Source organism: Mesoplodon densirostris, chromosome 7, assembly GCF_025265405.1.
Source record: "Mesoplodon densirostris isolate mMesDen1 chromosome 7, mMesDen1 primary haplotype, whole genome shotgun sequence".
Lineage (NCBI taxonomy): Eukaryota > Metazoa > Chordata > Mammalia > Artiodactyla > Ziphiidae > Mesoplodon > Mesoplodon densirostris.
In genome coordinates this window covers 35,275,814-35,288,129 of record NC_082667.1, presented here as the reverse complement: position 1 = coordinate 35,288,129, position 12,316 = coordinate 35,275,814, and the positions used below count along the sequence as shown (strand labels likewise).

The window sequence follows — 12,316 nt, the reverse complement described above, 5'->3', positions numbered from 1 at the left end:
ATCTTTTCCCAGGCTAGTGATATGCAGTACGTTACTGTCTCATGATGCCGGGCAGCCACAGCTCCCAGACAGCCATGTGATCACTAGTGTAAGCAACCAATACTTTTACAACCATTCTGTACCCATACAACCATTCTGTTTTTCACTTTCAGCACAGTATTCAATAAATTTCATGAGATATTAAATACTTTATTATAAAATAGGCTTTGTGTTAGATGATTTTGTCCAACTGTAGGCTCATGTAAGTGTTCTGAGCATGTTTAATGTAAGTTAGGTATATTACATGTATTTTTGACTTATGATATTTTCAACTTACAATGATGTGTTTATTGGGATGTAACACCACCATAAGCGGAGGAAGATCTGTAATCCTAAATTTATCATCATCAGGGTTAAAAATCAATGGATAACTGGACCACGGTCTACCTGCAATAGAGTCCCAAGAAATGTGACAGTAAAATTTCACCTATAATGTAAATTTTTCTATCCACAATGATGCAAAATTAATAGTTGGTACCATCTTTACAGAGGGATTTCCATTTAGTTCCCTTTTGATGGACATAGTCCTTCCTTCCTGTATCTGTCCCATCACCCAGTGACACCCGATTTTTCCCCTTCAGATATTCAGTGGTTTTATGGTTCATTTATTTACTCATTCAATCATTCAATACCCTTGGGTTTGGTGCTGTGCTGAGGACTTGATAGATAACTAGTTCCTGCTTTCCAGGGACTCACAGTTTAGTAGAGGAGATATATGCATACGAAAATAATTGTGATACTACGTCCTAAATGAGATATAAAAGAAATGGAAAAATTCCCAGAGCACTGGACCCAGAGGTACAGCAATATTCTGTCAGGGAGATCAAGAGAACCACAAAGAGGATGACGATTAAGCTGGTCCTGGGAGAATGAATCTGATTTCCTCAAAGGGAGAAAGTTAAAGGTAAAGATCATTCAAGTCAGCATGAGCAAAGACATGGAGGTATGAGGTGTACAATGTTTGGGATATTGTGACGGACATCACATCATCTACCACTGAGAATATATATGCACGTCTGTTTTGTTCTTTATAATGAAACCATCTGTTCATTGATGCCCTACCTCAATTTTGATGGATCTTCTCCTTAGCTTAGTTTCTAAGTCAGATTTCTTTTTCAAATTGTGGGCTGTGAAATAAATTTAGCAATTCCCCAACAATATTTCTTTTCAACTGAATGGCATAGAAAAGACTAGAATAAAGCCAAACAGAAAAATAACAGAGTGCATTAACTGAGGAAGGTAAGTACTGTTTTGTGAAACATGTTTTGGTTGTGTGTCTGAGTGTGTTTTTATGTGTCTGTTCCATAATGTATTTCTTATTGTGGGTCACAATAAAAAAAGTTTGAAAGCCACTGAAGTAGTAATATTTTCTATTACTTTTCATTGCACTCATAATATTGGTTATGATTAAACCTTGAGTCCAAATCAACCTTGATTTTTAATGAAGTGACAAGTGACACAGACTGACCTCATTTATAAGCCTGGCACACAGGCAATCATCTGTTTTACTGAACTCTAGTTGCATTTAACCAGATGAAATTATTCTAACTTGGGGATGAAACCACCATTTATAATGTTATTTTAACATTATTTTTCTATTCCAAGTTCCAAACTACTAAATTAAAGACAATATATAAAAATCTAACCAATTAGCAGTAAGCTTCCTAAGAGATTGGCTTCTTCTATAATGGTCATTTGTTCATTCAACAATTATTTATTGAGTGCCTACTCTATGCTCAATGGTATTTTAGATACTGGAGATGACAGTCGTGTAAAAGAAAGAGAAGGTTATAAAAGTAAAAATATTTTATCTTAAACATTCATATTAAGTTCGAGCTTCTTGCAGTTAGGATGGCGTGATATTTTAATAAAAGATTTTGAAACAAACCACAAAAATATTTGGAAAAATAAAAAACACGACTCCAACCTACACAAGAAAAATCACATAACAGTATATATTGCATAGGATATTTAAAAACTAGACAAGATAGATGGCATATTTCACAAAATGATTTCAATCTATCCCCTGTGTAAAAATTAGAAGACATATGCTCATATATAACACACAGTTTGCAAAAATATGCATCTTCCCAGTAAGGAATGGATATCTGTGCTACTGTTGTGTTGTACTTCTAAAGTTTAAAGTTCTCCATTGAGAGTAAAGCAATAGATTTTTTAAAGTTGCATATCAAACTGAGAGTATATCTTGAACTTTTTCCGTGAAATTTCTCCCATTTAATTCATTCTTTGCAGTTTTATACATGAATACTGATAAAAAGTAATAGCATTGACTTTTTATCCCTAACAGTATTTGTAATTTCCATACTAGGACTTATAAAATCCATTTTGTTTGCCTTATGAGATTTAAAAAAGTTTATTTCAGTGTAAATCAACTGAAGGCCTGTATCATGGGCCAAGATGCTAGCTAGGTAGGGAAATATCAACATATTTTACATCACTGATAAGCTATTTCAATAAAACATAAATAAATGTTTTCACTTATTACATTGCTTTATACATTTCTTCAGCACCATTACATGTCTTCATGCTGCTTTCTGTATCATTTTTCTCACTTGCCTCTAAAGCTATCACTTGCCATCTTTAAGTGCCCTTTCGAAGCTATTTAGGGATATAAGAATGTCTTGGTCACCCTTGGAAATTTATTTTACTTTAATCTAGTGTCTCTTCCCACATTATTTATTTCAAAATTCCTGGTAATCTCCATCATCTATTGAAGGTTTGTCCCACTTTTCAGAATAAGTGCGTTTATATTATTTCCATGAGTGGGGGGTGAGGGGTGAGGGGTGAGGAGAGGCTAACCTATAGATGAGGAAAAAAATAATTTTATTGCTCATTTTAAACATATATGTATATATTCATATATATACACACATATATATATATATTTACATTTAGAAAAAGTCACAGTTCATATTGAAGACGATGCTGAAGGTTTAGAACACTGAAAAACATAGTAACCCAGGAATTCTTAATATAAAGTCTTCAAAACTGTGATAACTTAAAAAGGAAAACAATACTATGTTTTCTTTAAATTTGGCTTGACTTTTCCTTTTTATGCCATTATGTTTCAAGAATGTATTTAGACATTTTTCACCCTGTTAGTTGAGGCATTCGCTTCCTTCACCTTCACATCAGGGAGCTTATCATTGAGTCAGTTGCACTATGGTTTCCTAAGACAAATATGTTTAGGTTGAGACCAAGGCAAGAAAATTCTTGGATGAAAAGATTTTCTGACAAATTTTTATAAGTGACTGATTGGAATACATAAGTATAAATTTGATTTTCAAAAACACAAAATAAAGATCAAATGGAAATTGTTACGAATGCTGAAAAAATTTTAAATGAAAACACTACTTTGCTGCCTCTTCAGAAATCTTTTGTATGACTTCTCTTTTGTCACCAAAAGAATACTCAGCACAACTCATAGATGCTAAGGGAGAAAACACATATTTCTCCTAGTATCTTCCTTTTGGCTTTTGCTAAAAAGGACAGAGGATCTGATATAAGGCAGAATTTAAAATTAAAAATACCTGGAAGAAAGGGGCATGAAAGGGAGTAATTTGAATGATTACGCTCTCCCAAAGCTTCTGGAAGCCTCCTTATTTTCCCAAACTGGGTTTAACATTGTCCCTTAATCAACAAAAATATTGTCTTTACACTTTGCTTTTTATAATGTTAATATTGAATAATGTGACAAGAATATTTATGTAGAAAGAAGAGGAGACTATGAGCTTTTGAAAATCTAGGTGTTAAACTTTTTGAACTCATATACCCTGAAAATACTTAAATTAACATTTATTGGCTGATGATATTTTGATCATGAAAAATTATCAAGGATGTTTGATTTTACTTAAATTTTATAGGTTCAGAAACTGAGAGTTCTTTGTTGGGCCTGTAGTAACACTCAGATCTATCTGGTTAAATTTTGAAAATTTTTATTATCAACATGATTGCTCAAATTCATCAGTAACCTGTTCTGTATGTTTTGTTGTTCTCGTTGATGTATATCTAAGCAGTAAGTTAGGCCTTTTTGTAATGCTGTTTCTCCTTAAAATGAGGAATGGCTCTTTTCCCTTTCTTCCGGGAAGCCCAAGGAGGAATATGGAGCTAATTGCAGTACCCAACTGAACTAAAATAAAAAGCTTGGAGTTCAGCACCACCAAACTTTTCCATCTGTTTTCTTCCCTTCTTCATTATTTGCACTGCTACTACAACCAAGGAACTGATGCAGTTTCTAGATGTTTTAGAGCAAATAACCATTTCCAGATGAAAGCAATAATAAGTACAAAATGCATTTTTTCAGTTATATCTAAAATTACCCACATCACTTTGCTATTATCCATCCACAGGTAGTTTCTATTTTTTGGGGGGGTGGGGGGGAGGCTGGGCTGGGTGTGTTGGTACATTGCTCACCGTCTTAAACATGATATCCAAGAGAGGACTAGAATACCTGTGCCACACGATCATTGGATAGAAATGCTTGTGAAACTGATGAACATGGAAACGACAACAACAAAAAAGTGTGATCATTTTCACCTACACTCCACGGAAGTGTGATCATTTTCACCTACACTCCACAGAAAGTAGTAACCTGAGGCGATTAGGACACTCAACAAGAGGTCACATGTCTATTAGAGACGAAGCAGACACTTGAACATCTGTCTGCTTCATGGGGAGACTTTTCGTCTCAGAATACATACCCTAATAAACAACAGTTGGAGAAAATTGTCTATGACATTCAACATAATACTGAGCTGAGGCTGAGAGGAGGAAGGGTGGAACTGTATTTCCTTTTGTAAAGCGAAAACAGCCGTGAAATACAGCCTCTTCTAAAGTCTGATATTTAAAGGGAGTTGTAAGAAATCAAATTGTTCAATTTGAACGAAGAGTGGCCGAAGTTACCGGCAAGCTCATGCCTCCGAGTCTGCAAAATCACTGGCCAGGAAAGCAAAACTTTCCCAACACCCAATTTTAATATTGTGCTAAAGCCACTGACTCTGTTAAAACCTCCGAGTTAAATATGATCCCCTCCCCAGTCCTCTCCCCCGCCCTTTAGGTTAGTGTTTGGGGGACCGGGAGGGGGCCGGAGCTTGGCCCCAAACTCGGAATTGCTGCCAAGGGCTTGTAATACAATCTCTCCCCGTTTGAAGGGTAAATCAGTGTCAATTGCGTTTGCTGTCCACCAGAAAAAGTAAGCATTTTACTTCCGCTCGGTCTATGTGGACTGATGAAATGTAGGAAATCTGTTTCTGGCAGGGGGAAAAAATCGTTTTCCCAAACAGCACCGAGAGGAGCCATCAGAGAAGTATGAAGAGGGGCAGCGCGGCTGGAGCTGCTGCCGCTGCCGCTGCCGCCGGGCTGGTGGGGTGCGGAGAGCGGCTGCCGCAGGACCCGCGCCGGGAGGGGGCCGGCCCCGAGACGCTGCAGGAGCCGAGCCGGGAGCCCCGGTGCCCCTGAGAGCCGCCAGCAGCCCAGCTCCGGACGCGGGGGTGAGCAGGCGGGCGGGCCCCGCTCTCCGCCGCCGTCGCCGCGGCGTGAGCGCTCTGCAGCCCGGCTTGCGGAGTCCCGGCCTCTGCCTCACGGCTGGTGGCAGGGGAGGGGGGCCGTCGTCGCCAGTAACGTCGGGCACGCGGCTGGGAAGGGTGGAGAGCCTCGGACAGCCGGACGGGCTCTGGCGCTCGGTGTGTGGTCACTGCAGTGGGTGACTCTCTGACTCCCTGGAAGCGACCATGTGTTCCTCATCCCTATTGTGGAACAGTCCAAATGACCGCCTCAACGAAGAAACCCGCTGGGGCGGCTCAGCCAACCGGGGACAGGAGTGAGGATTTCTCATTAGCACAACGATTGTAAAGACACACATATGCATTCGTGCAGAAGGGTCTCTGTCTGCATGCTCAGCGTTGTCCCTTATTGAGGAGAGGAAAGCGGAGGGGGGATGGTCTTAATGGATTGATCCTAGTGCTTTACTTGAGTCAAGGAGGCCGGGAGCGGGGGAAAGAGCGCGACACGCGTGATTTGGGGTGATGCTCTCTTCCACTGATGAGTTTGACAGAGTCGAGCTTTTGCTACGTGAATAAACAAACGCTAGGCTAGCCTATGAATCAACCCCCTTTGGGGCGATTTTTTTTTTTTTCATGGTATTGTTCTTCTCGTCCAAAGAGCAAGGTTTTGAAATCTGAAATTATTTGGGGAGCACAGGAGCCAACTTGGCTTTGGAGGCATTAACTATTCTGGCAAGATTAAATTCTATCAGCCTAATAAATTGCCATTAGCCTAGTCCAGACATCCGAAGTTTCTACTGTCATGAATAGAGGGGAAGCAAAAGCAGGGGTTAACAGATTCTGTTTTCTACCTTTCAGTACAATTGGGGGGGGTGTGGGGGGGACGGGGGGATTGTCCACTTTCCTCCAGTTAACCCTTTTGGAAATCAGAACCTTTCCTCTCTCCCACCTTCTTTACCTTCATCCTCTTACAGTCAAGAGTTTGCAAAACTTTACTGTCTCTCTTGTAAACTCCCTCTCCCCAAGCACCCTCTCCTACAAAGCTAGATCAACTATGGGAGATCTTATGCCCAGGAAATAAGATCTGCATGTGCACAGGAACACCCATTAGGCCTCCTAGTGTTAAATAAAGGCTCAGACAGGTCGGAGGTGCCAGCCAGGCAGAGGAAATCCACCTTTTCTCCTCACCTATCCCCTGAGATTCACAGAGACAAGGCTGAGGAGGCCTCGGGCTCACTGGTTTTCTTCCCCAACATCTTAGCAGTGTGGACACTGATTAACTCCAGCTGGATCTGGTTTGCCCAGCCTGTCTTTGAAATTGATCAATGAGTTCCTTCTCGAGGAATGCTCCCCCCTAACTGTGGAGGAGGAGGTGGTGACTGTGGCAGTCCTCTCCAGCATGGGCATCCTGGTTCTCAGTGCCTAAGACAAGGTAAGGGGCAGATATCTGAGGCATGGGACAGGCAGCCTTTGCAATGCACCTTGCAGCTTTAGTACACGGTTCCCTGAGTGGGCTCTGAAAGGGAAAGGTAGCTTGCATTTCAGCCTGTGTGCTACTGAACTTGGGGCTTAGTTCTTCATTTTAGTGTTACACACCATACTTTTGTGATGTGGACTGTGCTTCGCTGGGAAATAAACTCACAAGGCGAAATTTATTTCATCTGGTGCAAAAGGTATTGTGATTGCCACTGAGTGTCCTAGTTATCTTGGTAAGAAATTTTAGTTAAACTTGCAGGTATGGAAGAATGTCAGGTCTTATATTAATCCTAAGTATGTTATGCATAATTTTAGAATTTTGCTTCAAGCCTGCAAGCCTGCTTTATATTTATAGACTTCGGGAGCCTTTGGAAGGCCAAAGTTACCTTGGTTGAAACCAAATAATGAGGCTCTAACAATTTGTTTGTAGAGGGAGTTGTTAAAACTGGAGCTGATGTTAAGGTAATTTTGGTATCTTTGTGGTTTTGATATGGTGGCACAGAGATCCCGCTGTTTCTTTTAATTTCTCCTAGACGACTATCAAGATTTTCCACTCAGTGTTTTCTGACTAGAGAAAAGAATTAGAGTAAAGGTAGAAAATATCTCTTGGCAAAAAGAGTAAGACGCTTGTGTAATGCTTCTGTCCTAAATGTTTTCAGAGTCAAATCAGCTGAGTTTTTGCTAATGCTCTCCCCTTACATGAGAGTACATATATATTCAACAGAATGTAGAACTCTGCTAGCTCTCAACTACACTATAGTTATGTAAAACAGAAATCTTTTTATTGCAAACAATACACACGTGGACACACACAGAGCAACATCTTCTTATGAATTAAGATTTACTTAATCAACTTAGGTTAAATTTTGATGTAAGTCCTCAAATAGCCTAATCAATTAATGACTTTCAGATGATTTTCTATTCAAATTAAGTTTGAAACTAATCTGGTAGGGGTCCAGAAACCTGAGCTAAATTGTTTGGAAGAATAGTTTAGTATAATTAAGAAAAAAAAAAACTAAAAAATCTCTAATGCCAAGAAAATATAAGAAATTAGTTCCCACTCAGTCTTAATTTTTTGGTCATGATTTGAGAAGGAATTATTATTGTAGGTATACCATCATTTGGTTCAAGACAAATCATCATGGGGCTGCAAGATAAGAAAGAGATTCCTGGAAGAGAGTTAGCATTCCTTGAGTTTGGGCACCAGGAAGGCTGAGTAGGGTGCTTTTAATGACTGACTAACTAGACTTGTTACTTTGGCCAAAACGTCTTAGGCTTCCAGTCCCTTATTAATAACCAGAAATTTGGCTGGTAAATCTTCTAAGGTCCATTTGAGTTTAAAGATTTTATTATATAATTAGAAAAACTAGTAACGAGTGTCATTTTGCCTTTACACTGAGCGCTTTTTAATTTCTGACAAGTTGCTCCCCTTAGCCAGAAGCGAAGGTCCATTTACAAGATCTAGAATTACCTTTCTGATTACATTTTGGACTTTTATTTTCTGTTCAGATTCTTAGGTTAAGATTTTACATTCATGACATTGGTTGAGAATATATAGCTTTGTAGATATATTATTGGCCAGCCAAAGTGAATCACATAGGCATAAAGAACTCAGAATGGTGAAAGAGCCATCTAGAGCTCTCCTTGGTTGTTAATTCTTTGAGTCTAGCTTGAATGATAGCATTTTCTCCTTCCAGATTATGGAAGGGTGTTTGTCTTAAGGTGTTTTTATTTTTTTAATTGTAAAAGACAGTGTTATTGGCCTATAAACTTTGTTTTCTTAGTTGTTTCACACCCATAGCACACAAAACTGACTAGACAGAGGGGAGGTCGATGTTCTAAATCAGAACAAAGGTGGCCTTTAGTGAAGGGACCCTTGACTGTGGGTTCATTAGCACTCTGTTTTAAATGGCCACAGTTAGGTGTCTTTGTGGGGGGGGAAGGGTGTGGTGACATCCTTTCACATTTATTTTGAGAGGCATGGCATTCCCCTTTCTTAATAGCTTATGAGTCTTTGATGCCAAAATGAAGTATAATATGTTACCAAAATTTGTTTTTAAAAACATGTAAACTACCCATCTTGGAGTTCAGCATTTCACTCATCATCCTGGGAGTTTCATCCCTCTCAGTATGAAGAAAACTTGGGATTTTCCATTATTTATGGTTTTATTTCATCAATTCTTTATCGGTTTTCATTTCTCCCCCTGCCCTTTGTCTTTTCTTAGTTATCTAGAGTTCTACAAAATATTCCTATTTTTGTTACAGAATTTCTTTTCTTTTTAAAATAAGTCAGTGGAAGCTTTGTTTCTGCATATTTCCTATGGTGATGATTTCAATTTAGCTAGTGTTTTTTGAATGTAAGATATATGCCAAATACTGACACAAATATTTCATCTTCACACGTATATGTGAGGTGTTAACCTCCATTATACATACTGGAGAACTCAAGTACAAAGAAAAAGAGTCATATAACTAGGATAGACCAACTACTAAATAGCCAGTTAGTAGAGCCAGTATTTGACCCCAGGACTTCTGATTCCAGCTCTAATATTCTATTAATCATGCTTCTGAGCAGAATGTCATATCAGACAGTAGTGATATAATGTTTATCATTTATTCTTATTTTTCTGTCTTTCTAATTTATTTTCCATGGAATATTGTGATACTTTTTTTATAATATGGCAACAAAGACTAGAGATAAACCAGAAACCATCTTGGTCATAATTGAAGCACACCTCTAGGTGGTGAAAAAGAATACTTTTTCCTCAGAGTCAAAACTATGTCTTCAACTGGGATTCTGGAACAACAGACTAAACAGAATCTTTAAACATGTGATATTTTACTTATGGAGTCATTAATTTTTTCTTCTTCCCCTGGGCTGGTTCAAGTCTCATCATATTCATAATGGTTATTCCAGAATCACTTCTATGGAAAGAAAGAAAAAAATACACACACACACATTCTTTGAAGAATTCTGTATTAAGTTTCTGCATGTTTTTCCCTTTAAGTTTTATTTTTCTGAATTCCAAATCCTGAGGGTTGAGTTATCCATTTTTAGATAGACCCATAAAGCTTGGAGAAGCCATAGTCTGAAGAAGGCATAGAAGCATTTGAATCCTTACTCGTTTTTTCAAAGCGATTGGCTTTGCTTAGTAATTACTGAAGTTACTTATCAAGCTTTTTAAATATTTAGGTTATATGAATTTTAATAGTAACATCTTTCAGTATTTAGATATGTTATACAAAAAAAAGAAGTTTTTCTTTCTCCAAAACCTATTTTTTTTTCTTCAAGTCAGTGTATCATTTCATTTCCTGTCTTAAAAGCTACCCCTTGGTATCTCTGGTTGTTTTCGAAAATGTTTGAATGAATTCAAAAGATCAGAAATGACCTTTTTCTTGTAATTTGTTCTTTGTGGTCTAGTTCAACTCATTCAGATGGATTAAACATTTGTCGAAAATTATAAAAGGTTTATAATCCTGTAGTGATCTTTTTATCTGGGTAATATAAATTTATCTGAACTTTGTTCATCACAATTTAATCATTTCACTTGGAAACTGCTTCAACATGGGGTAATTCACACTCCAAATTTTGATCCTGCTAGCTGGGTCCATTTTCATCTTTTCTATTCATATCTCAGCTATATTTAAATCCAAGACCACCATGTAATGACTTTCAGCTAAACCATAGAGTCATGCCAAGTTTGATGGTGATTTAAAATGTGAAAAAAGGATCAGAAGAATTTGGATCAAAATCCTAATTTTTTTCAAAAGGGACTTAAATAGAAGAGTCCCTTAAACAGAAGAGTCCCTATCTATGACAGTGACTTTAGGTGTCTACATATTTGGCATATGTTTCATTGTTTAACTTCTATCGGATGCTAATTACCCACTAAGCCTTCTTTCTCCTACCTTTGCCTCCTGGGAAAATATAACTCTGTTCTTTCTTTTTTTTCACTTTACATATAATTTTGATTATATACAAAGCAGCGTAACAAACATTGCTTAGTTATTGTTTTAACTTAATGATCATCTGTAAATATTAGAAGATAGTTTAAATTACATTTCTGGCAAAATACAGGACAGACTACATGAGAAATAAATGTGCCACTGTCAAGGAAAATAAAAACTTCACTGTTTAGAAACATTGAGGGGACAGATTGTGTCCCTCTGGCTCACTGAAACTGTTATATGCCATTAGGCTTACTGTAAACTATCCCTTGATGAATTCTTTGCTGGACAATGAGCTTACGAATCTGAGGTGTCTTCTTGCTTTTACAAAGCAAAATAGGACTCTGATGCTTAAATGGAAGTTGCAGAGAACATAATAGGATGTAGGTAAAGTTACTGAACTACCACATCTCACTTTCAGGAAAGTAGCGGGAGATATTGTGTCTTGAGAAGAAAGGCATTTTAGAGGTAACCCTTTTAAGATTTCAATTAGTTATTTAAATGTATGAATCATGTGCTTAAATGTATTATTACTTAAATGTTTGTTTCTGAGGCTAGCTAGCCTGTAGGAATCCTAACCAACTACTGGGAAATGTTTTGTTTTCCTGGGGTTGGACCTATTTTTTAAAGAACTGGGGCAAAAAATGTTTTAGCCTTCTGGTTTAGTCACAGGTTTTGGAGAATCTTTAGGACTTTATATGAATAATGTCATGATTAACTGCAAAAAAAAAAAAAGACAATTGTGATCTTCTGATCCCTGTAATGACAATTTAGTAGCATATGACAAGGTATATTAAAATATTTCACATTTTCACTAGTTATTACTTTAGATGACTAGATATACAGAGATTTATAGAAGGTGTTTTCAAAGAAAACTTACAGTAATTTTTTTCTGCAAAAATTACTTCAAAGCATAATTTCTCTGGAAATTAAATTGTCTGTGCTTTTCAATTATAGCTTTATGACACTTTTTAGGTGTTTAATCATGCTCCCAGCAGTCTTTTCTAATGCTACAGCAAAATGTTTGTGAGACTGTCACATTTTACAGCTTTCTGAACACCAATGTCTTATTTTGTTTAAAAGCTGTCTTTAAAAGACAAAAATTAACCTAGGCTAAGAGAACTAGAGTTTGAGATTAATTGGAAAAGAATGTTATGTAACTTTTCAAATGATAAAACTGACAAGGGTATATACAACTTATACTGGTAAACTTAAACTACCATTAGTAATAAATATAGCTGAAAACCCCATTATATCATATAAATCTTACTTTTTGTCATTTGCAAACATTTTCATTTTCATTTCATTCAGTCATAATGCATTTGGTTATT

At 37.3% G+C, this 12,316-nt stretch overlaps 1 protein-coding gene across 2 annotated transcripts in view; it reads left to right on the top strand.

Annotated features, from left to right (window-relative positions):
- Positions 1-12,316, top strand: part of GAS2 (growth arrest specific 2) — a 155,043-nt gene that overhangs the window by 25,821 nt on the left and 116,906 nt on the right. The window contains exon 1 of one of the 2 annotated variants that reach the window (XM_060104425.1): positions 5,366-5,549. The exons of the other annotated variant lie outside the window; for it this stretch is intronic. The gene's annotated coding sequence lies outside the window, so the exon portion shown is untranslated. Of the gene's footprint in view, positions 1-5,365; positions 5,550-12,316 lie in introns of those variants that run through there. 2 annotated transcript variants of the gene reach the window in all.